This window comes from Lithobates pipiens, unplaced genomic scaffold, assembly GCF_037356315.1.
Source record: "Lithobates pipiens isolate NorthernLeopardFrog02 unplaced genomic scaffold, aLitPip1_a1.2 Scaffold_37, whole genome shotgun sequence".
NCBI classification, from domain to species: Eukaryota; Metazoa; Chordata; class Amphibia; order Anura; family Ranidae; genus Lithobates; species Lithobates pipiens.
The window spans coordinates 8,036,282-8,058,875 of record NW_027507825.1 but is presented as its reverse complement, the minus strand read 5'-3'; the positions used below and the strand labels follow the sequence as shown (position 1 = coordinate 8,058,875).

Sequence of the window (22,594 nt, the reverse complement as noted above, 5' to 3'; positions counted from 1 at the left end):
AAAACAAGAAGTGGTATGTTATAAAAACAACTGTGGTGAACCCTGGCTCTATCCCACGCTCATTTACTAAGGCAGCCATAACTACTTGTGACTGATGACTCACTCCATGTGTCAAGCCGAAGGGAAAAGAGTGTCTGGCAAACATAAATGATCATGTTTTCCAAAGTCTTGTTTCGTAATAAGTTGCCCTCTGTGGACCACTTGTTCTTCTCGTTCTGGGGTCCTTAAAATTGAATTATTAATCCCAGCTATACTGGGCCAGAACTCGGGTGAAATCTGTGAGTTGCACAGACCCAGCAAGTGTCCGGGGCTGTAAATGGAGCATCCTAAAGCCCCGTACACACGAGAGGACTTATGTCCGACAGACTTCCGAAGGAGTTCTGCCGGAGTTCTGCCGGAGTTCCGACAGAGTTCTGACGGACTTTTCGACTGAGCGGACTTGGCCACACACAATCACACTAAATTCCGACGGATTCGAACGTGATGACGTACGACTGGACTCGAATAGGGAAGTTCATAGCCAGTAGCCAATAGGTGCCCTCGCGCCGGTTTTAGTCCGTCGGAATAGCATACACACGAGCGAATTTTTCGGAGGGAACGGGTACGGCGGAGTTCCGTCGGAAAAATTTGAAGCATGTTCCATATTCTAAAGTCTGTCAGACTTTGGTGAATCAAAAGTCCGTTGCAGCCCCACACACGATCGAATAGTCTGACGGAATCAGTCCGTCGGACTTTGGATGTTGAAAAGTCCGCTCGTGTGTACGCGGCATTAGAGTCGCCTGGTCTGCTTCCATGTGTGAGTTTTACTGTTAGTATGGCTACCTCAGCAAGAACCTGGAAGGCTGAAAACAGCCGATCAAATTAACTTAGCATGCTTGATTGGTTTACCCGCCGAAGTAAAAACAAACTTCTGGCCCTTCAAATGGAACCAAAAGCTCTCTATATCTCGACTATCTATATAAATATATACTCTTTTTATAGCTCACAGGCTTTTCTAAAACACGGAGCTCTGCTTCTTGAGCTGGGGAAAAAGGATCCAATGACTCTGAATACAGGGAATCCTTCTGGGTGATAAACTTCATCCTCGGTATAAAACGGGGAATAACACTACAAAAAAATAAATACTCGGGTCTCCAGGGAGTGTGTCCTGCACTGGGCTCACAGCAGCTGATTCCCTCGTCATCAATTTAACACATGTGCTTTTTCTTTGTCTCCAGCCTCCTCCAATAGAGGCAATAAGGTGGCTGGATTCAAATGTACGCATTTTTCATTCTAAAGCCGCATACACACGGGCGGACTGTCTGTCCAACTTAGTCCGCTGAAACACATTTCAGCGGACAGTCCGCTCGTGTGTGGGCTTCGGCGGACTTTTTCAGCGGACAGTCTGGCGGACTAAGTCTTTCAGAATTTCCGTAATATTGTCCGTCCAACTTTGGTTTCAGCGGACAGTCCGCTCGTGAGTAGGCAAGTTGGACGGACTAAGTATGGCGCATGCTCAGAAAGGATTTACACGGCGAAAGGTTGCATTGCTGTGTATTGGACGTCCTATTTCTAGTCCTGTCGTACGTGCTGTACACGTCATCACGCAAGCTTTCAATGGACTGTCTGTTCATCGTGTGTGGTCAAGTCCGTTCATTCGAAAGTAGGACGGACTGTCCATCGGATTGTCTGACGGACTTAGTTGGCCAGACAATCCGCCCGTGTGTACGCGGCTTTAGATTTGTACATAAACAAAACAAATTCATATTTTGAACCTTTCATTAGACAAACACTTAGTTAGCTATATATTTGCTGTACAGAATGTCGGACCATTAAAAATTTAATATTCAACCAAAATAATATCTGTAACTTTGTCTAATAGCAACATTGCATAAAGCTACAGCTCTGATACATCTGAGTGAACCCTTCATTACTGGGTCCAGCTTGCATAAATATAACAATGGCTTTTTCCTATCATGCTGTTTGTGTAAGAACTCCAGTTGTATGTTTCAAAAAGACAACTTTTTCCTGGCAGTATTATAACAAATGATAAGAATACCCTGCAGTCATGCAGAGATGTCCATAAATCCAAAATATTCTTCTACTTATACCCACTGCACTTACAAGGAAAAGGGGCGCATCATTTCACAATCCACACATTCTGCTTTGGATTTCAAAAATAAAAATACATAAAAACAAAAGGATCAACAATATATATGATGGACCAGAAAGCACTCGGCCATCAAAAACTATAAACCAACTAGTGTGGACTCGATGTGATGGGTCTGTTATATTTAAATGTTATTATTACTCTCACATCATGGACCGCACATTAAGTTATTATCAGACTTTAAGATTTGATTTCTGTAGAAAAACTTCCTTATGTATCCCATCGATCTTGGCTTTGTTAAACATTATTGCAGCTGTATTCAAATTAACAACCTCATCTTAATCTTTTTTTTTCTTTACACTCAATAAATGTAAAATTACAAAATTGTTATCTTAACCCGTTCCCGACCAGCGCACGACGATGTACGTCAACAGAATGGCACGGGCAGGCATATTGGCGTACAAGTACGTCCAATATTCAATGCCGCCCTGCCATTCGGGAGCGCGCCACCGGCGGCGCGCTCCCGCGCTGGTCGGGACCCCCGTGAGTCCGGTCGCGGGACCCGCGGACTCGATTGCCGCGGGCATCCCCGCAATCGTCTCACGGGACGGCTGAATGGAGGAAATGCCGTGTAAACAGCATTTCTCCATTCTGCCTAGCAACTAGTGACGCTGATCTCTGCTCCATGTGATTGGAGCAGAGATCAGTGTTCACTAAATGAAAGCCTAACCCCCCCACAGTTAATAACACACCCCTAGGAACACTTAACCCCTACGCTGCCACCCACTGGTTAACCCTTTCACTGCCAGTGTCATTTACACAGGAATCACTGCATTTATATAGCAGTGATTACTGTATAAATGACAATGGTCCCAAAAATGTGTCAAAAATGTCCGATGGGTCCCCCACAATGTAGCAGTCACAATAAAAATCGCTGATAGCCGCCATTACTAGTAAAAAAAAAAATAATAAAAAATTATTAACAAAAATGCTATAAAACTATCCCTATTTTGTAAACGCTATAACTTTTGCGCAAACCAATCAATAATCGCTTATTGCGATTTTTTTACCAAAAATATGTAGAAGAATACGTATCGGCCTAAACTGAGGGAAAAAAATGTTTTTTTATATATTTTTGGGGGATATTTATTATAACAAAAAGTAAAAAATAATGCATTTTTTTCAAAATTGTCGCTCTATTTTTGTTTATAGCGCAAAAAATAAAAACCGCAGAGGTGATCAAATACCACCAAAAGAAAGCTCTATTTGTGGGAAAAAAAGGACGTCAATTTTGTTTGGGAGCCACGTCGCACGACCGCGCAATTGTCAGTTAAAGCGACGCAGTGCCGAATCGCAAAAAGTGGTCTGGTCTTTGACCAGCAAAATGGTCCGGTCTGTAAGTGGTTAATCTAAACTAATTCAATTTTTATCAATTTCCCCATTAACTTTGATTTCATTTCCAACCAAAGGTTGTCTAAACCAGTTTCAATATATCTATATTTATTAATAAAATTGTTAAACTCATATTAGAAATTAATACTCATATGATAATTTCAATATCACACACTAATATATATGCACAGATAAATGTCCGTAAAGGGGGACATATTGCTTAATTTTACTCAATTTCTCTCTCTCTCTCTTTTTTTTAATGCACTGTTTCCACTATTGCAGGATATTAAATTTGTGTAAAACACGGTTAATTTGTAACCTTCATTTTATCATGTTTGGAAAACAGATTAAAAAATAATTGTGATCACATTGTTTATCACTAGATTCATTAACCCGGCACATTTTGTTATAAATGTTTTGTCTAAAAAACTGAAATTGGCATGGTGTCCTTCCAGCTTATCACCAACCTCTCATGCCAGCTACATTCTTTTAGGAGAGCACAAAGGAGGGGGTCACATCTGCATACATGACACATACAAGTGATAGAACTAAAGGTTCCAGCATTCACAAACATACTCAAATATATCTCTAAAAGTGCCTACATTATTCCCATTTGTACACAACACATGCATATCATTCTCTCTCTTTCTTTTAATGCTTTTTTAATACTTCCTTGCTTAAACTTCTGCTTTCTTTATTTTGTTCTGATATCCTTTGCATCCAATGCAATGTAATACCATACCTCACATACTGTACCTTCTATGATCAGACGGGCAGCCATAGTGCTCGTCCCATCTTCCCTATCTGACAACATATAAAGCATTCTGTTTTAACTCTCATTACTGTTTCTTGACTTTACTAGTTGTAATGCCTGACCCCAAATTCATCCCACAACTTAACATCAAAAAGTCTCTTTCTCTCTAGTGTTAATGTCACTCTTGATCCATCCTGCTCACATAAATAGCTGTTTCTCTAGCTGTATACTCTGCATGATTCTTTGTCCCTGTGGACTTTGGTGGTAACCCAGTCCACTTTATCCATTAATCTAAGGGTTCAGTATAGGCGGAACCGCACCTTCGGTTCATATATAGCGCTCCTCTTGCGCTGGGCATTTTTGAGGGTCTCTTACCCTTCATTCCCTTACTTAATTGAATGCCCATAATGACTGGCCAGTCTTCTCTACGTGTGCCTATACCCTTTTGCCTCTAAACTACTTTATCTAGCAGATGTACTACATATACCTGTGAACAGCACTATTCTTCCCTTTCTCTATAACACTCCGATGGACAGTAGACAGTGACGATATAACATATAACCACCAATCAATACAGTTCGATTAAGGGGAGTAAAATAGGTACCCTTTATCCTGAAAATGCCTTACCGATCAAGGAAGTCTGATAACTCAAATGTAAGCAAAAGGCTTACCTCAGCCGGCTGATTATCAGAAATTTCCAGATCGTCTCAAGCGCCTCGTTTTGGATACTCAGGGTCACCTGATAACCCCTCCTGGCTGGCTCGCCACCTGAAATGGATATTTTGATGATAGGCAACTCCTATCCTCATATTGATTAGTGGTTCCAAATTAATAACTACTGCAGTAGGGAACAGACACAAAAGATACGCTCAGCGTCTTTCCAAATAACCGTTCTCCTTTATTATGACGCATGTGAAGGTTTTTATACACATGATTACATAGGTATCACATTAATATTACAATTGTACGTTTATGGTAACAAGGGGCGTGACATAGGCAGGCTAATTCTAATCAGGACTTGAAAGAATGCAAAACATGTACTGAAAACATTGTTAGTGCCGTGTGCACAGTGAGGGCATTGTGCAATACATATAAAATAGAATACAATTATATACAGAACCTACAAATTTCCATTACAGGCAGCTATGGGTACCAGTGCACCATGCACACGGGTGGCTGGAGGTGGAGGGTGACTAGCAGAGCTCCATGCTCAACTATCGCACTGGCTGCTCTTTAGTTGTGCATTCCCCGCATGACCTGTGTCCTCAGCCGGCTCCTCAGAGTACCCCTCTCCTGCTCCATGCATTGCCGCTCAGTCCCCCCCCCTCGAGTCCGGCCCACACTGCACTGCATACTTCTCCCGGGTAAACAAACTTTAAGTACACAGATGCAGTGCAGCCCTATGAGAGCTCCCCGGGGGACACTGCAGGCTTGTCTGCCAGCCCCCTCCTCCCCAGTCATACACAGATGATGAAAGGTCTTCCTTGGAGATGTGCTGATTGCCCGTCCAGCACACTGGATGGAGCCCAGGCCAACATGGATGAGTGTGCGGCCTGCAGCTTGGTCAGGGTGAGTGAGAGGACCCCATCCCCCACACACCATTAAATACCCCCTCCATCTCCCCCTTGGGACAGGGACCCCTTCTCACGTGGGGACAGTGACCCCCACCTCCCCTGGGGACAGGGACCCCTTCTCACCTGGGGGCAGTAACTTCATCTGCCCTGGAGAAAAGGACCTCATCTCTTCTGGGGACGGGGACCCCATCCTGCCTAGGGACAGTCCCCCAATGGGGCACCTAAAAATAAATAAAAAAAATTATAAAAAAAAACTACTGATACCAGTGGTGGAACTACACCCTGGAGTTCCACCGTCAGACTTGGAGGGAAGGGCCCTGGCTGGGGTTCAGGGGAGCCCTTCATGGTTTCTTGCATCGGGGCCCTGAAGGTTCTAGTTATGCCACTGCCCAGTGGCATACCACAATTTTCTGGACGTGTTCAGTAAGAAGGGTGCAGAGACCCTACCTCCCCATAGATCCTACGACTTCCCTATTGAACTGTTACCAGGGGCTGAGGTCCCCTTTGGAAGGATTTTCCCTTTAACCGAGCTTGAGTTGGGCACGTTGAAGGACTATATTGATGACAACCTTAAAAAAGGATTTATTCGCCCATCTACTTCTCCGGCTGGCGCAGGCATCTTCTTTGTTGAAAAGAAGGACCATTCACTACTCCCCTGCGTAGACTACCGAAAATTGAACAAGATTACTGTCAAAAACCGTTACCCAGTGCCTCTTGTGCCCAAACTGTTTCAAAGAATGGGAATCACAGTCATCTTCACTAAACTGGATCTCCAGGGAGCATACAACCTAATCCTAATCCGTATTTGAGAAGGAGATGAGTGGAAAACGACTTTTCATACCCGATTCGGGCACTTCAAGTAACTAGTCATGCAACACGCTAGCCACCTTTCAGCACTTTGTCAGTTACATTTTTCGTGACTATCTGGACTTGTACGTCTGTCGGGAAAACCTTTCCCGCAAACATCCGAGTGGTGTGAGGGTCGGAAGAATACCTGTGCGCAGGAAAAGCAATAAGGAGATTGGCAGTGCGCGCACGCACGCGGCCGTTTTGGCGGCAGTTGGCGCAATGACGCTATTTAAAGGGGATCTTTGCCTTGCTGTCTTGCTGCCCGATCAACAGCGTTCCTGTGTACTCTGCTACCCTGTATCTGAATCTACCTGATCCTGACTTCTCTGCTTGCTGCCTGCCCCCGACCTTGGCTTCTGAACCTGACTATTCTCTTGGACTTCGTTTTGGTACCTGATCTGCTCGCCTGTGTTTGACCCGAACTGTTTAACTACTCTGCAACCTGCCAGTTACCTGCCTACCGCTGCTGCACTACAGAACCCCTCCCTGTACTCCGCTGTATCCGGCTGGTGCCTTCTGCTGTGTTCTACTACCACCTAAATCCTGCTGCTGGACTACAGGACTCCTTCCCGTTGTCCGCTGTATCCAGCTGTCACCTGCATCCCGCTGCTGGACTACAGGACTCCTCCCTGTTGTCAGCTGCATTCTGCCCGCGGTCTGCATCCCGCCACTGGGCTACAAGGCACATCCCTGCTGTCCATTGATTCCGGTTGGAACCGCCTGCTGCATCCTGATATCATCTGCATCCTGCGGCTGGACTACAGGACACCTCCCTACTACCAGCGGTCTCCTGCCTTCTACACCAGCCATCCAGTCAGGCGCTTGTGCTCCTTTGTGCTCCCGAGCCCCTGTCATCTCTATCAGGGCCTCCCGAGTCAGAGGTTTCCGAGAGGCCACTCCCTGCACTCAGGGCTCTGCCTTAAGGTACGTGACAACGTCATTGTGTACCTGGATGACATCCTGATTTTCTTTTCCACAGTAGATGACCACTGTATGCATGTCCGAAATGTGCTAACATGGCCTCTGAGCCAAACTGGAGAAGTGCAAATTTGAACTGCAGTGCATCCAATTCTTAGGTCTGATAATCTCTGTTGAAGGCATCAAGATGGACCCCAAGAAAGTCACCGCCATCTTAGATTGGTCAGCTCCTGTGAACAAGAATGGGGTTCAACGCTTCATTGGGTTTGCCAACTTCTACCAGATTACCAAACTAACTAAACAAGGAACCCAATTCCTCTGGTCTCCCAACGCATAATTTCGCATTTGAAGCCCTCAAAAAACTGTTCACTTCAGCCTTCATCTTGAAGCACCCTGACCCTGCCTTACCGTTTGTTCTTGAAGTTGATGCCTCGGAATTGCAGCAAGGGCTGTGCTGTCTCAACAGCAAAGAGCTAAAGCCCTTCTCTACCCAGTTGCTTTTGTTTCCCGCAAATTATCTACAGCGGAAAGAAATTATGATGTGGGAGACCGTGAGCTTTTGGCCATCAAGTCCGCATTAGAAGAATGGCATTACTTACTTGAAGGTGCAGCACATTCCATTCTGGTCTACACGGACCACAAGAATTTAGAATATCTGAGAACGGCTAAGATATTAAAACCACGGCAGGCAAGGTGGGCACTTTTTTTCTCTAGATTCTCATTCCATATAGCGTACAGGCCAGAATACAAAACCAGATGCACTCTCATGTATGTTCAACGACTCTGAGAGGTCCACACTTCCAGACACCATCCTTCCCTGAGGAAACTTTCTAATACTATAGGAGAATATGCTATCCCAAATCAAACAGCCTTCTGCTGAGGTTGCTTCATCTTCTGAAACCAGCTTACAGGCACAGGATGGCCTATGTGGCTTGAAGGTAAAATTGTTGTACCTAAGGCAGTATTGGAGCTCTGTCATGACCACAAGCTGGCCGGGCACTTCAGTGCTCTGAAGACGGCTGAACTGGTACAATGCACATTCTAGTGTCCTCAGGTGGTAGGCGACTGTGAGCCCCTGTACACACGGTCGGAGAATCCGTCGGAATGTGTCCTATCGGACCGTTTTGTCGGATAATCCGACTGTGTGTAGCATGCATCGGACTGATTCCGTCTGATTCCGACTGTTGGAAATATTTCCCGACCAACTGGGCCGGTCGGACCTAATCCGATCATGTGTAGCCTACTCCGACGGACAAGGTGCCACGCATGCTCACATTCAAATTCCGACACGGAAGCGCTCGCTCAGGTAAAACAACCGCTCGTAAGCGATATAGCACATTCGTCAGGCTGCAATGTTAAAAATTCTTTCATCAAGCGCATTCTCTTGTTCTTTACAATGCTACAAGAACCAACTTCTTTTTATGCTCATAGTCGCACACACTTCTCCCGAACGGATTTCATTACTCCTTTTTAACCATTTCAGCAATACAATTTTAGTTTGCGTCGCATCTACACAATTTTAGATTGTTTTTTCTTTTTTGGATGTTTTTGGGGGGGATTCCCTAAAAATCTCCTTTTAAAGACAGTTTGCTCATTTCTCCTTATTTATTTTTTTTGTGTGTAAACTTACAACAACAACACTATTGTATTTTTTATATTTTCTTTTTTAATCTACAGGAGGTTGTTTAGTGTTGTGACCCCTTGTTATTTGGTTCACTTTGTATTTTTGAAATGTACCTGTCTGCTCACAAACAAACTGTACTTTTGGAAGGAAAACACATTACACAAGTATTTCATCAAACAAAAAAAAAAAATTATTTTGTTTGCTAGAAACTAAAAATAGGAACGCAGTACTGGAGAAACTTCTTAACTTTGGTGCAGCCTTTGGCCCCCAGGGCAGACATGACTAAATTATAATTGAAAAAATTGGTGGCCTGAGGAGTACATATCTCAGGAAGAGAAGTCTGGTCCCGAAGTCCTAGAGAGCAGGAAATTCAGATTCCATTTCTGTCCCCAGGATATGGATCTTCAAGAGGCTGCATCTTCTGGCAGACCAGACTCAACCCAGGCCATCACTCTCTGGTCTTCCTTTGTGACTTCCCACCAGGCATCCTTCCAGGCTGTGGCTGGGCTCCTGTAGCTGGGGCAGGAGGAGAAGGAGGGCGTTGGTCAACCTCCTGGCTGCCACTTGCCACAGCCTCCCCCCGACTGAGGTCTTCCTGTGTATGAAAAGGGGACATAGTTTTAGTTTTTTGATCATCAATCACACCATTTTGTGCTCCTGGCTTTTGCTAATTGAATGTTACCAAATAGAACAGACTATCATTCTGACACCAGCATTTTTCTTTCCCGTCCCAAAAATTTTTGGTCACTACTGTCTATTGAGATGTAAACCACTTTGAGATATCACAACTTACTGATCAATAAGAACATCTAGTTAACATCATTAAATGTAACACAAGAAATATGTTCAACAATGCAATACCTGTCTCAAGCTGGGCCCCACCACATGGTGCTGCCTGGAAGGTCCAGGTTGTACATCAGAAGCCTCAGGTGAAGGATGCCTTGGAGGAAGCCTGGAGAGTGGTGGCCTGAGTGGTGGCCTGGGTACCCCTTGGTCTACCAGAAAATGCAGCCTGTCAAAGTGAACCATCCTGGGGTAATAAACAGCATCTGGATCTCCTGCTCTCAAGGACTCCAGGTGCTTCTTTCTCTCCCTGAGATATGTTAGCTTCATGTCCTCAATTTTACCATTCAGATAGGTCATGTCTGCCGTGGGGACCATGATCCGCAACAAAGCAAGCAGTTTCTCCAGTGCTGCATTCCTCTTTGTTCTGTCAGTATAAAACTTGTTGTGGAACTGCCACAGGCAGGGCATCTCCGTGTACAGTTCTATGAATAGCCCCATAAAGTTTGCATTTGTGAATGGATCCATATTGTCTGCAAGACACAACACAAGACAAACCCTCAAATACTAATAATGCAATTAAAATCCCACCTAATCTTGTCCCAACATCGGCCTAGATAGAAGCAGTCTAGTCTAGTGAAGCACCAAGTTAAAAATGTTACCTTCATTTCCACGTTCGTCGCGTCCGCGCCTCACACTCTCCTCCCAGATCGTACGGACGATTCACACGTGTTGCGTTTTATATACAGTGCGCATGCGTGAAACTCCGACCGCCCCTGACGTTCTTTTCAGACTATTCCCCGCCCCTTCGCTTCCCGGGCAGTGGGGAGAGCACATGGCGGAGACAACGCAGGTGCGCACTAATAATAGTTCCACTAACGAGGAGGAGGGTGAGGAAAGCCCGGAGCCTGAAACGTCCCGATCCAGGAAGACAAGATTTAAGGCCTCAAATATGTCTTTTGAAAAGATGTTGGAGATGGTCGACATATTGAATAGGACCGACTATGATGGGAAGTATGGACCTTACCCAAACCCAAATATCAGAAAGGTCAAGATCATGAATAAAGTTGTGAAGAGTCTTCTGAAGAATTTTGGGGTACGCCGATCCAAGGATCAACTGAGAAAACGCTGGTCAGACCTGAAACTGAGGGAGCACGAGCAGTACCTAAGGATCAAGCGTGTTCTTAAAAAAAGTAAGTAGTTGTCGTGTGTTCATATGATTATTCTTGCTTGCATACATGCTCCATATGCTTAGATTTCATGTTGTGCATTTTAAAATGGCCACTTTCAAGGTCATGGTTTCGTTCGTTCGTATGAAACATCGTTCTGCAGGGAAGTATTCCAGCTTAACAAAGTGTCCCCAATAATGTTCTCACCTTGTAACTCGGCCCAAAAACACTTCCAAGCAATGTTTCTGATTCCTATTTCTGCCCTCTGTTTGCTAATTAATCTTTGTTTACATTCTCATAGGGGAGAGAAGACTCGGCAAGTATGAGGACACCAGGGACCACACCACTCCCAATGAAGGGCAACTTCCAAAAGCAGAAACAGAGGAGCAGGAGCAGAAGCAGGAGGAGGAGGAGGAAGGAGAGAATGTGGAGGTTGGACAAATTGTCACCACAACAGATGAGTGTCGGAGAACACAGCTTCCGGTAAGCTCATCAATGTATATCACCATATTTGAATTACATGGTGTGTTTGTTTGCTTTGTTTTGTAGGTGATGTGGAAGAAGATTCCCGTTTTACCAGTGAAAGTGCCCAGATCTTGATCGGGGAGATAATGGGGTGCAATCGGGATTTGGAATTTGTCCAACAAACATCAATGATGTTAAAAATAAAACGAAGAACATCATTAATGTTTTGGGGAGAGTGTGAAACCAAAAAAACTAGATAGGGTTTTATTTTTGCATTTTTTTTTTTAAATGTTGTATTTTGCAAAATTTAAAATTTGGAAGATGCACAGAGTGTGTAAACATGCGCTATCTCCCATCATGGGGGATCAATGTACATGTTTTGTGTAAAGTGTCTGAGATGAAGGGGTTGCAACCCCAAAGCATGTACATTGATCCCCCATGATGGGAGATAGCACATGTTGACACACTGTGTGCATCTTCCAAATTTGGATTTTTCAGGGGTCACACCCCATGTGATGAAGGCAATATCAGCCCAGTTTGTACATACTCAGGTCTGATATTGTCTTCACTTTTCAAAGCTGAACTTTGTAAGTTCCTGTGTTCTGTATTTTACGGTTTGATACATGCCTGTTTACACAAAAACAACAAGGAAAAAAAATCTGATTAAACTCTGTTTTGGATACACAAAATCTCTTGGTTTGTTGTAAAAACCTTTACTAAACGCACATGTGAATGTGCTTGTATTAAAAAGTTAAATTCTCAACAATGTGTGGCTTCCTTTTTCATTGCGCATAAAATGTATTTGTAGTCAAATTTGAGTTTGTGCTGAGAAGGAGTGCGATTTACTAAAGGCAACTCCACTTTGCACTCCAAGTGCAGTTTCAGGTGTACTTTTGCAGTGCACTTGTAGTGCATAGTGGATGTGCCTTTAGTAAAAAAACACCCAGAGTGAGGTGTAAATTTGGACAATCATGCCATTTTCCTGCCATGGTGGTGAAAATTATCACGATTTTGGTCAGTAATACACTACATACATTAGTTACAAAAACAAGGTGTGTGTGTAGCAGACCCACAACATAATAAGATTATCTGAAGAAGAGACTGTCCCCTCATCTCACTCTGAACTTGGGTTTGCACTGTTGGTGAAAAAGTCACAACTTGAAAAAAAATGGCAAAGTGGGAGGCCACAGTCTGCCATCCCTGTGGCGTTGAAGGACACTGTGTAGTGAAACAAGAACAAAAACTAGTAATTTGACAAATCAACATTGCATGCAGATTAGACACCCACATTTTTGGGATAAATTCTTCTAACATTTTGGGAACTGAGTATTTAAAGCCTAAAGTATAAGGTCCCCTTATGAGAGTCATCACCCCCCATCCCCCCCCCCCATATGATGGGCCGTTGCTAAAAAATGAGGGGGGATGTTTTGGACAGGTAACGCTCTCCACTTGATTAAGAGCTGAATGCCTAAATAATGTGTGATACTTTGGGAAGCCCCTCCTTACTTACACTATTGGCAGCCCACCGGACAGGTAAGAAGTGTCATAATAACTAAATGGAAGCACATTTTGACATTCTGCTATTACATAGCAAAAAAATTAATGTGTTAAAAAAAATAACAAAAACATTTGAAAGTATTGAGGCCCTTACACTACATGCTTTGGTGAATTTGTCCATAAATGTGATCATGATAAAGGTTGGGTCAAGTCATCAGATAGAAGATTGCTATCAACTGAGCTAGCAGTTGGGGGGAGGGGTGTTACTAATGAGTTTGGCACAACCCCATAAAAAAAAGGTCACTTTGCATGAACTGAAGCACACACATCACATTTGTCGAGATTTTAGGGGGTGTTTAGGGGAAAGCAATACTATGGAGCTGCCAAAAGACATTGTTAAGTGACTAGACTATAGTTTTATGGGCCAAGAAGAGCATGGTGGTGAAGTTAGTGAGGCAAATCTGCATGAGGACAAAGGGGCAGAGTATATGAATTAGAGCATATTGCAATGATGGTAATTAGGGAATGAGGAAAGAAATGCAAGACATTAGCAATCATGAAATACAAAGGCCGCGTACACACGGGCGGACTATCCGTCCAACTAAGTCCGTCAGACAATCTGACAGACAGTCCGTCCTACTTTTGAATGAACGGACTTGACCACACACGATGAACAGACAGTCCGCTGAAAGCTTGCGCGATGACGTGTACAGCACGTACGACGGGACTAGAAATACGACGTCCAATACACAGCAATGCAACCTTCGGCCGTGTAAATCCTTTCTGAGCATGCGCCATACTTAGTCCGTCCAACTTGCCTACTCACGAGCGGATTGTCCGCTGAAACCAAAGTTGGACGGACAATATTACGGAAATTCCGAAAGACTTAGTCCGCCAGACTGTCCGCTGAAAAAGTCCGCTGAAGCCCACACACGAGCGGACTGTCCGCTGAAACACGTTTCAGCGGACCAAGTCCGTCAGACAGTCCGCCCGTGTGTACGCGGCCATAGAATGTGATGTTTAAGGATAAAACTTAGCATAATATAGTCCTTCTGCAGGACCTGAATGATGGCAGAACAGGTCTCTGTAATAATGATCCCCAGAGCCTGGGGGGAGATGCCTGTAGAGAACTTGAGGTCCTGAAGGCTTCTCCCTGTCGCCAAGTAGCGCAACATGGAGATGAGCCTCTGCTCCGGAGTGATGGCTTGCCGCATGCAGGTATCCTGCCTGGTGATATAAGGGGTCAGCAAAGCCAACAGACGGTGAAAAACGGGGTCCGTCATCCGGAGATAATTCCTGAAATGATCAGGATTATTCTCCCGGATCTCACGGAGCAAAGGCATGTGCGAGAACTGGTCACCCTGGCGCAACCAATTCCTGGTCCACAAACGTCTCCCCTCCCTGTTCATGGACCGGGCTTGTGTTAAAGTAAGAACCCCAACATGAAGCCCCTGCACAGCACAAACTGTGCGACGAGTACGTAGACGAAACATGTTTGGAAAACAGTCGGCTCGTCACAACGGACACCGGAAAGCACCGATAAACAGCAAGGCCTGAAAGAACGACCTGAATAGCAGAAGCAAGCAGACAATAAAAAAATGCACAATGTCCACAATGTCCACAATGATCAACAAATACTTAATGACTGCACGCACTGATTATCAGATACGCAAAGACAAGCAGAAATGGAAGAGCAGTAGCGATCTGAATCACTAATCTGAAAAGCGCGAATCGTCTCTCACCAAACTTCTACTAACACGCGATAGACACGAGATCAGCAGAAGGAGCCCAAAGGGTGCCGGACGTGGTGCTGAACTTCCTTTTTCTAGTCCCGCCGTACACGGCTTACGTCACCGTGTTCTTGGCAACCGCTAAATCAGACAACTTGGTCCGACCGTGTGTATGCAACAGTTTCGGACACAATCCGTCGGACTAAATCCAACGGACAAAATCCGACGGATTTGGTTGGCAGAATGTCCGACCGTGTGTACAGGGGCTAAGAGTTATGTGGAGTCTTGTACTACTTGCTCCTGATCCATCCAGTCTGCTCACCTGTCTGCTGATCCATCCAGCCTGCTGGTCCTGTCTGCTGTGACAGCCATCTGACCCATCTGCTGTTGATCCTGCCAGGCACTCATAACATTCTGCACTTCCGGGCCACCTGTTAGCTCTACCAGGGGCCGCGAGTCAGATACGTAAGGGAGGCCTTCCTCTGCGCTCATCAGTCAAGTACGTGAGAATGTGACACACTGCGTACAGGAGAGGAGTGTGGAGGGTATGCCAGTGGGCAGTATGTACAGGAGATGAGTGTGGAGGGTATGATGGGGGCAGTATGTACAGGAGAGGAATGTGGAGGGTATGATAGGGGCAGTATGTACAGGAGAGGAGTGTGAAAGGTATTATGTACAGGAGAGGAGTGTGGAGAAAAAGACATTTGGTAGTAGGTACAGGACAGCAGCATGGAGGGTATGACAGATGGCAGTGTGTACAGGAGAGGAGTGTGGAGGGTAAGGCAGTGGGTAGTATGTACAGGAGAGGAGAGTGGAGGGTAGGACAGTGGGCAATATGTACAGGAGAGGTGTGTGGAAGGGGACAGTGGGCAGTATGTATAGGAGAGGAATGTGGAGGGTATGACAGTGAGCAGTATGTACAGGTGAGGAATGTGAAGGGTATGACAGCAGGCACTATGTACAGGAGGGGATTGTGGGGGGTATGACAGTGGGCACTATGTATAGTAGAGAAGTTTATGAAAGTGGGCAGTATGTACAGGAGAGGAGTGTGGAGGGTATGATGGGGGCAGTATGTACAGGAGAGGAGTGTGGAGGGTTGACAGTGGGCACTATATACAAGAGAGGGGTGTGAAGGGTTGACAGTGGGCACTGTGTACAGGAGAGGAGTGTGGAGAGAAAGACAGTTGGCAGTATGTACAGGAGAGGAGTTTGGAGGGTATGACAGTTGGCAGTATGTACAGAAGAGGAGTATGGATGGTATGATGGGGCAGTATGTCAGGAGAGGAGTGTGGAGGATATGACAGTGGGCAGTATGTACAGGAGAGGAGTGTGGAGGGTATCACAGTGGATGGTATGTACAGGAGAGGAGTGTGGACAGTATGATAGGGGCAGTATGCACAGGAGAGAAGTGTAGAGGGTATGACAGCCGGCACTATGTACAGTAGAGCAGTGTGGAGGGTATGATAGGGGCAGTATGTACAGGAGTGTGGAAGGTATTATGTACAGGAGAGGAGTGTGGAGAGAAAGACAGTTGGCTGTATGTACAGGAGATGAGTGTGAAGGGTATGACAGTGGGCAGTATGTACAGGAGACGAGTGTGGAGGGTAAGACAATGAGCAGTATGTACAGGAGACGAGTGTGGAGGGTAAGACAATGAGCAGTATGTACAGGAGACAAGTGTGGAGGGTAAGACAGTGGGCAGTATGTACAGGAGATGAGTGTGGAGGGTAAGACAGTGGGCAGTATGTACAGGAGACGAGTGTGGAGGGTAAGACAGTGGGCAGTATGTTCAGGAGACGAGTGTGGAGGGTATGACAGTGGGCACTATGTACAGGAGGGGAATGTGGAGGGTATGACAGCGGGCAGTATGTACAGGAGAGGATTGTGGAGGGTATAACAGTGGGAACTATGTATAGTAGAGGAAAGTGAAAGTGGGCAGTACAGTGTCTTGCAAAAGTGTTCACCCCCCTTGACATTTTTCCTGTTTTGTTGCCTCACAACCTGGAATTAACATGGATTGTTTGAGGATTGGCATAATTTAATTTACAGAACATGCCCACAACTTTGAAGATTTTTTTTATTGTAAAGCAAACAACAAATAGGACAAAATAACAGAAAGTCAATGTGCATAACTAGTCAATACTTTGAAAGCCACCTTTTGCGGCTATTACAGCTCCAAGTCGCTTTGGATAAGTCTCTATGATCTTGCCACATCTTACCACTGGGATTATTGCTCATTCCTCCTCCTTGCAAAACTGCTCCAGCTCCTTCAAGTTGGATGGTTTGTGCTTGTGAACAGCAATGTAAACGTCTGACCGCAGATTTTATATTGGTTTGAGGTCTGGGCTTTGACTAGGCCATTCCCTCAGCTCTGATTGGTGTTCTTTGATGTTTCATGTGATGTATTGTGTTTGGGCCAGACATAGCATTTTCTTTGATAGCCAAAAAGGTCTGATCATACCAGAGCACCTTCTTCCATACATGTTGGGAGTCTCCCACATGCCTTTTTCGCAAACTCAAAACTTGACATTTTGTTTTTTGTTGAAAGTAATGTCTTTCTTCTGGCCACTCTGCTATACAGCTCAACTCTATGGAGCGTACGGCTTATTGTCATCCCATGTACAGATACTCCAGTCTCTGCTGTGGAACTCTACAGCTCCTCCAGGGTTACCTTAGGTCTCTGTGCTCCTCTCTGATTAATGCCCTCCTTGCCTGGTCCGTGAGTTTTGGTGTGCGGCCGTCTCTTGGCAGGTTGGCTGTTGTGCCATGTTCTTCCCATTTGGTTATGATAGATTTGATGGTGCTCCAAGGGATCATCAAATATTTGGTTATTTTTTAGAACCTAACCCTGACTTGTGTTTCTCAACAACATTGTCCCTTACTTGTTTGGAGAGTTCCTTGGTCTTCATGGCAGTGTTTTGTTAGTGGTGCCTCTTGCTTAGGTGTTACAGCCTCTGGGGCCTTTCACAAAGGTGTGTATATGTAATAACAGATCATGTCACACTTATGCCGCGTACACACGACCGGACTTTTCGATGGACTAGGTGCGACGGTCTTCCCGACGGACTTTCGGCGGAGGTCCAATGGACTTTCTGAACAAAAGAGACTTGGCCACACACGACCGAACTAAGTCCGTTCGAAAGTCCATTAGTTTTGAATGTGATGACGTAAACGGGACTAAACAAGGAAGTTCAATAGCCAGTAGCCAATAGCTGTTTTTGCTTTGTATTTGGTCTGGCGGACTAGCACACAGACGAACGGTTTTCCCGTTTTTTAGTCCGTCGGATAGATTTGAAACATGTTTTATTTCTAGGTCAATCTGACTTTTGGGGAAAAAAAAGTCCACTGGAGCCCACACACGATCGAATTGTCCAACGGATTTCCGGTCCGCCGGACCAAGTCTGCCGCAAAGTCAGATCGTGTGTACGCGGCATTAGATTGCACACAGGTGGACATCATTTCTGAAGGTAATTGGTTGCACCAGAGCTTTTTATGGGCTTCATAACAAAGGGGGTGAATATATACGCACATGCCAATTATCAGTCTTTTGTGCCTGAAAAATCGTTTTATGTATGTATTTTTCGAATTTTACTTCACCAATTTAGACTATTGTGTTTTGATCCATCACATATAATTCAGATTAAAAAAAAACATTGAACTAAAGGCTGCAATGCAACAAAATGGGAACAAGGAACACATACAGTGCCTTGCAAAAGCATCCCCCCCCCCCCCCCCCTTGAATTTGTACCTAACAATATAGAAGGTCTCATCCATGTGGGAAGCGAGACCTAGAGTATCTGCAGCCCTTGACCTATGTAATGTTACAACATAAATCGGCTTGTGCTCTATTGCACATCATTTTAAGCAAATAAACTTTCAGTTTCTAGAGAATTTTACCAAGATTAAAAATACTATGTTTGCTTACACTACATGCTGCAAAATAAAAGTTTAACAGTTTCCTTTCTGAATGGAATACGTTCTTTGTATTGGCTACATTGGATTCTTGGTCATGCCTTTTCTGGGAAGTATTTATTATTTATGTCAATTTTCTGACTTTATAAGCCGAAGCACAAAGGAGAAATCCTCAGAATTATATCCATATCAGCAAGAAGTCTTTCATCCTGACAGAAGAGACGTCCATTCCCGGACACAAGTAAGTTTTTATTTTTTTGCCATGGTAGCAGGGGCGTAACTATAGGGGGTGCAGCAGTCGCGACCGCAACTGGGCCCTGTGCTGCAGGGGGCCCATGCAACCCCCTCTACATATGGCTGGCAGCAGCATAGGCAGCCAGCTAGGGTTACCAGTGCACCATGCACACGGGTGGCTGGAGGTAGAGGGTGACTAGCGGAGCTCCATGCTCGACTATCGCACTGGCTGCTCTTTAGTTGTGCATTCCCCACATGACTTGTGTCCTCGGCCGGCTCCTCAGAGTACCCCTCTCCTGCTCCATGCATTGCCGCTCAGTCCGATGTCTGTTCTCCCCAGCCAGAGTCCGGCCAACACTGCACTGCATACTTCTCCCGGGTAAACAAACTTTAAGCACACAGATGCAGTGTAGCCCTATGAGAGACGGCTCCCCGGAGGACACTGCAGGCTTGTCTGCCAGCCCCCCTCCTCCGCCGTCATACACAGATGATGAAAGGTCTTTTTGGGAGATATGCTGATCGCCCGTCCAGCACACTGGATGGAGCCCAGGCCAACATGGATGAGTGCGCGGCCTACAGCTTGGTCATGGTGAGTGAGAGGACCCCATCCCCCACACACCATTACATACCCGCTCCATCTCCCCCTGGGGACAGGGACCCCTTCTCACGTGGGGACTGGGACCCCCACTTCTCCTGGGAACAAGGACCCCTTCTCACCTGGGGGCAGTAACTTCATCTGCCCTGGAGAAAAGGACCTCATCTATTCTGGGGACGGGGACCCCATCCTGCCTAGGGACAGTCCCCCAATGGGGCACCTAAAAATAAAAATAAAATAATAAAAAAAAACTACTGATACCAGTGGTGGAACTACAGGGCTCACAAAGGTCATACCTGTGACCACGCCCTGGAGTTCCACCGCCGGACTCAGAGGGACGGGCCCTGGCTGGGGTTTAGGGGGGCCCTTCATGGTTTCTTGCATCGGGGCCCTGAAGGTTCTAGTTACGCCACTGCATGGTAGCATTGCCAATGTTCTTAATGGGTTGGTTCACCTTATCACAAAACAGGTGAAAAGGTAAAGCCGTCCATACACAATTTACAGACTGAACTAAAAAAAAAATCTGAGTCAGTGAGAATCCTTTTGAGGCTCCATTCTTCTGGGATTCCAGACATAAGAAGTGATTCTCATTGGCCAATTCATGAAGAACCGGCCGAAATGTGCAAAGCATAATGCCGCGTACACACGACCGGACTTTCCGTCAGAAAAGGTCAGACTGAATCATTCCGTTGGATATTTCGATCGTTTGTGGGCTTCATCTGACTTTTTTCTTCAAAAATTCAGATGGACCTAGAGATAGAACAATCTGTTTCAGTTTCAAATCTGTCCGACGAAATCCATTTCTATTGGGAAAACCGTTCGTTTGTATGCTGGTCCGACAGACCAAATACGACGCAAGGGCAGCTATTGGCTACTGGCTATTGAACTTCCTTTTCTAGTCCCGTCATACGTCATCACGCTCAAAATGAACGGACTTTGGTCCGTTCGTGTGTGGGAAAGTCCGTTAGGTCGGAAGTCCATCGTAACTCCATTGGAAGTCTGTCGGGAAGACTGTTGGACCTTTTCTGCTGGAAAGTCCGGTCGTGTGTACGGGGCATAAGGCCAACCTCGACCCGCTTCACAATTCACCGGGAGGAGAATCAATGTGACAATAGTCAACATTCATTCGCTATTGTTACACAACTGGGTGGGGTGGGCGGAACAGTGGGTTTTCTGAAGCCTATTAGAGCCTCTGGATCTAATCACATGCTTCAAACCCCCCTCATTGGAATTTATGCATCGGGGGCCCTGCATGTAGATTGAGGGGCTGCGCCCATCCACCCCTAATGGAAGGGGCACCACTGGTGCACACCATAATGCAATTTGGCTGCGCACACCTATGGGTCAGTTGTTGTTATCAGGGATCTACTGTTGCTGGCTGCTGAAGGGTAACCAAGAGACGGTTAGTACCTGCACCTATTCTCTGAGAAAAAAAGTCCTGGCACCAGTGCTGGGACAAGGTCATCTAGAGCCCAGGGCGAACATGCCAACCTGGAACCCCCCCTCAAAATGTATGAGTATTATGTGTCAAACATCTCCTCACAAAAGCACTGAGCACTAATCTGCATGCTTACTCTCCAAGTATAAATTTCCCCTCCTTCCAGTACAAATCTACCCCCCCCCTGCTGAAATCTCCTCTCTCAGTCTTTGCCCCCTCCCCAAAAACAAAAAACAAAATCAACGATCCTAGCACAATTCCTCTACCCCTAAAATTTTCCCTCTTAGTGCACATCCCCCCCCCCACCCACTTCAAATCACCCCCCCCAGCACAAATTCTCCCAAAATCCCCCCCTTTCTAGCACACATCTTCTTATCCCCCTCCGAACAAAAATCCCCCTAAATTACCACTTTTAGCACCCCTCCTCCCTAAATTTCCTCTCCTAGACCAAAACGTACCCCCTGCCACCCTACTAATTCCCCCTACTATCATAAGTCCCCTCCCACACAATCTCCTTGTGGCGCCCCCCCCCCCCCCACCTCAAATTATGCTAAAGTGCCCGGGGGAAGAGGCCTCTCCTGCCTGCCCCTTGTCCCATCCCTGCCTTCCACTCTTGCATCATCCTATAAAGCCACCCTTGCATGCAGGCACCAGAGCTGTCACCCTATGCTGTGTGCCTCAATAGACACACACAGCCCTGTAGCCCAGGGTGACAAGGCACTCTCCTATCCCTCCCTTCTCCTCCCCCTTCCAAGCTAACCAACTGACTAGAGACTGCACTGTGTCCCCTGTTAACCGTAAGTTAACAGAAGCCACACTGAGATTGCAGGAGCCAGCAGCATTAAAAGGTGTAAACTGCAAGTAACGGGGTAAGAATTTCAATAAATATTTTACTGGGAACTTTTTTTTTTCTTTTTAGCCTTTGTGCTCAATGGGCACAACTAAAACACTAAGGGGTTTAATAATTAAACAAAAATATTAAATATAAATTAAAGTGGTTCTGAAGGCAGAAGATGCATTGTATGCATTAAGATTAAAAAAAAACAACCTTCTGTGTGCAGCAGCCCCCCTAATACTTACCTGAGCCCCATCTCGATCCAGCGATGTTGCCTGAGACCCTCAGCTCTCCCTTCTCATTGGCTGAGACAGCAGCAGGATCAGGATCAAGGTCAGTGAGCCAATGAGGAGAGAGAGAGGGTGGGGCCGAGACGCATATCTAAGTGGACACACAGAGCAGTGGCTAAGCTCGGGTACCCCCATAGCAAGCTGCTTGCTGTGGGACAGGAAGCAGGGGGGAGGTGCCAGGAGTGCCGGCGAGGGGTCCAACAAGAGGACCCGGGCTGCTCTGTGCAAAACCAACTGCACAGAGCAGGTAAGCATAACATGTTTGATATTTATAAACGAACAAAAACTAGACTTTAGTATCACTTTAACACAAATAAATATAGAAATATAAAAAAGTGTATATACAAAAAAAAAAAAAACATACATGAATTGTCCATATCTCTATGTGCAATCTTGGATGATCCATAAATTCAGCCATGTATATCACTCATTACTCAAGGTGCAAT

At 45.6% G+C, this 22,594-nt stretch overlaps 1 protein-coding gene across 1 annotated transcript in view; it reads left to right on the top strand.

The window, feature by feature from the left end:
* The first annotated feature begins 18,887 nt into the window (after window positions 1-18,887).
* The window catches only part of LOC143956519 (tyrosinase-like), a 38,548-nt gene continuing 34,841 nt past the window's right edge, over window positions 18,888-22,594 (top strand). The window contains exon 1 of the mRNA XM_077466719.1: window positions 18,888-18,997. The gene's annotated coding sequence lies outside the window, so the exon portion shown is untranslated. The remainder of the gene's footprint in view (window positions 18,998-22,594) is intronic.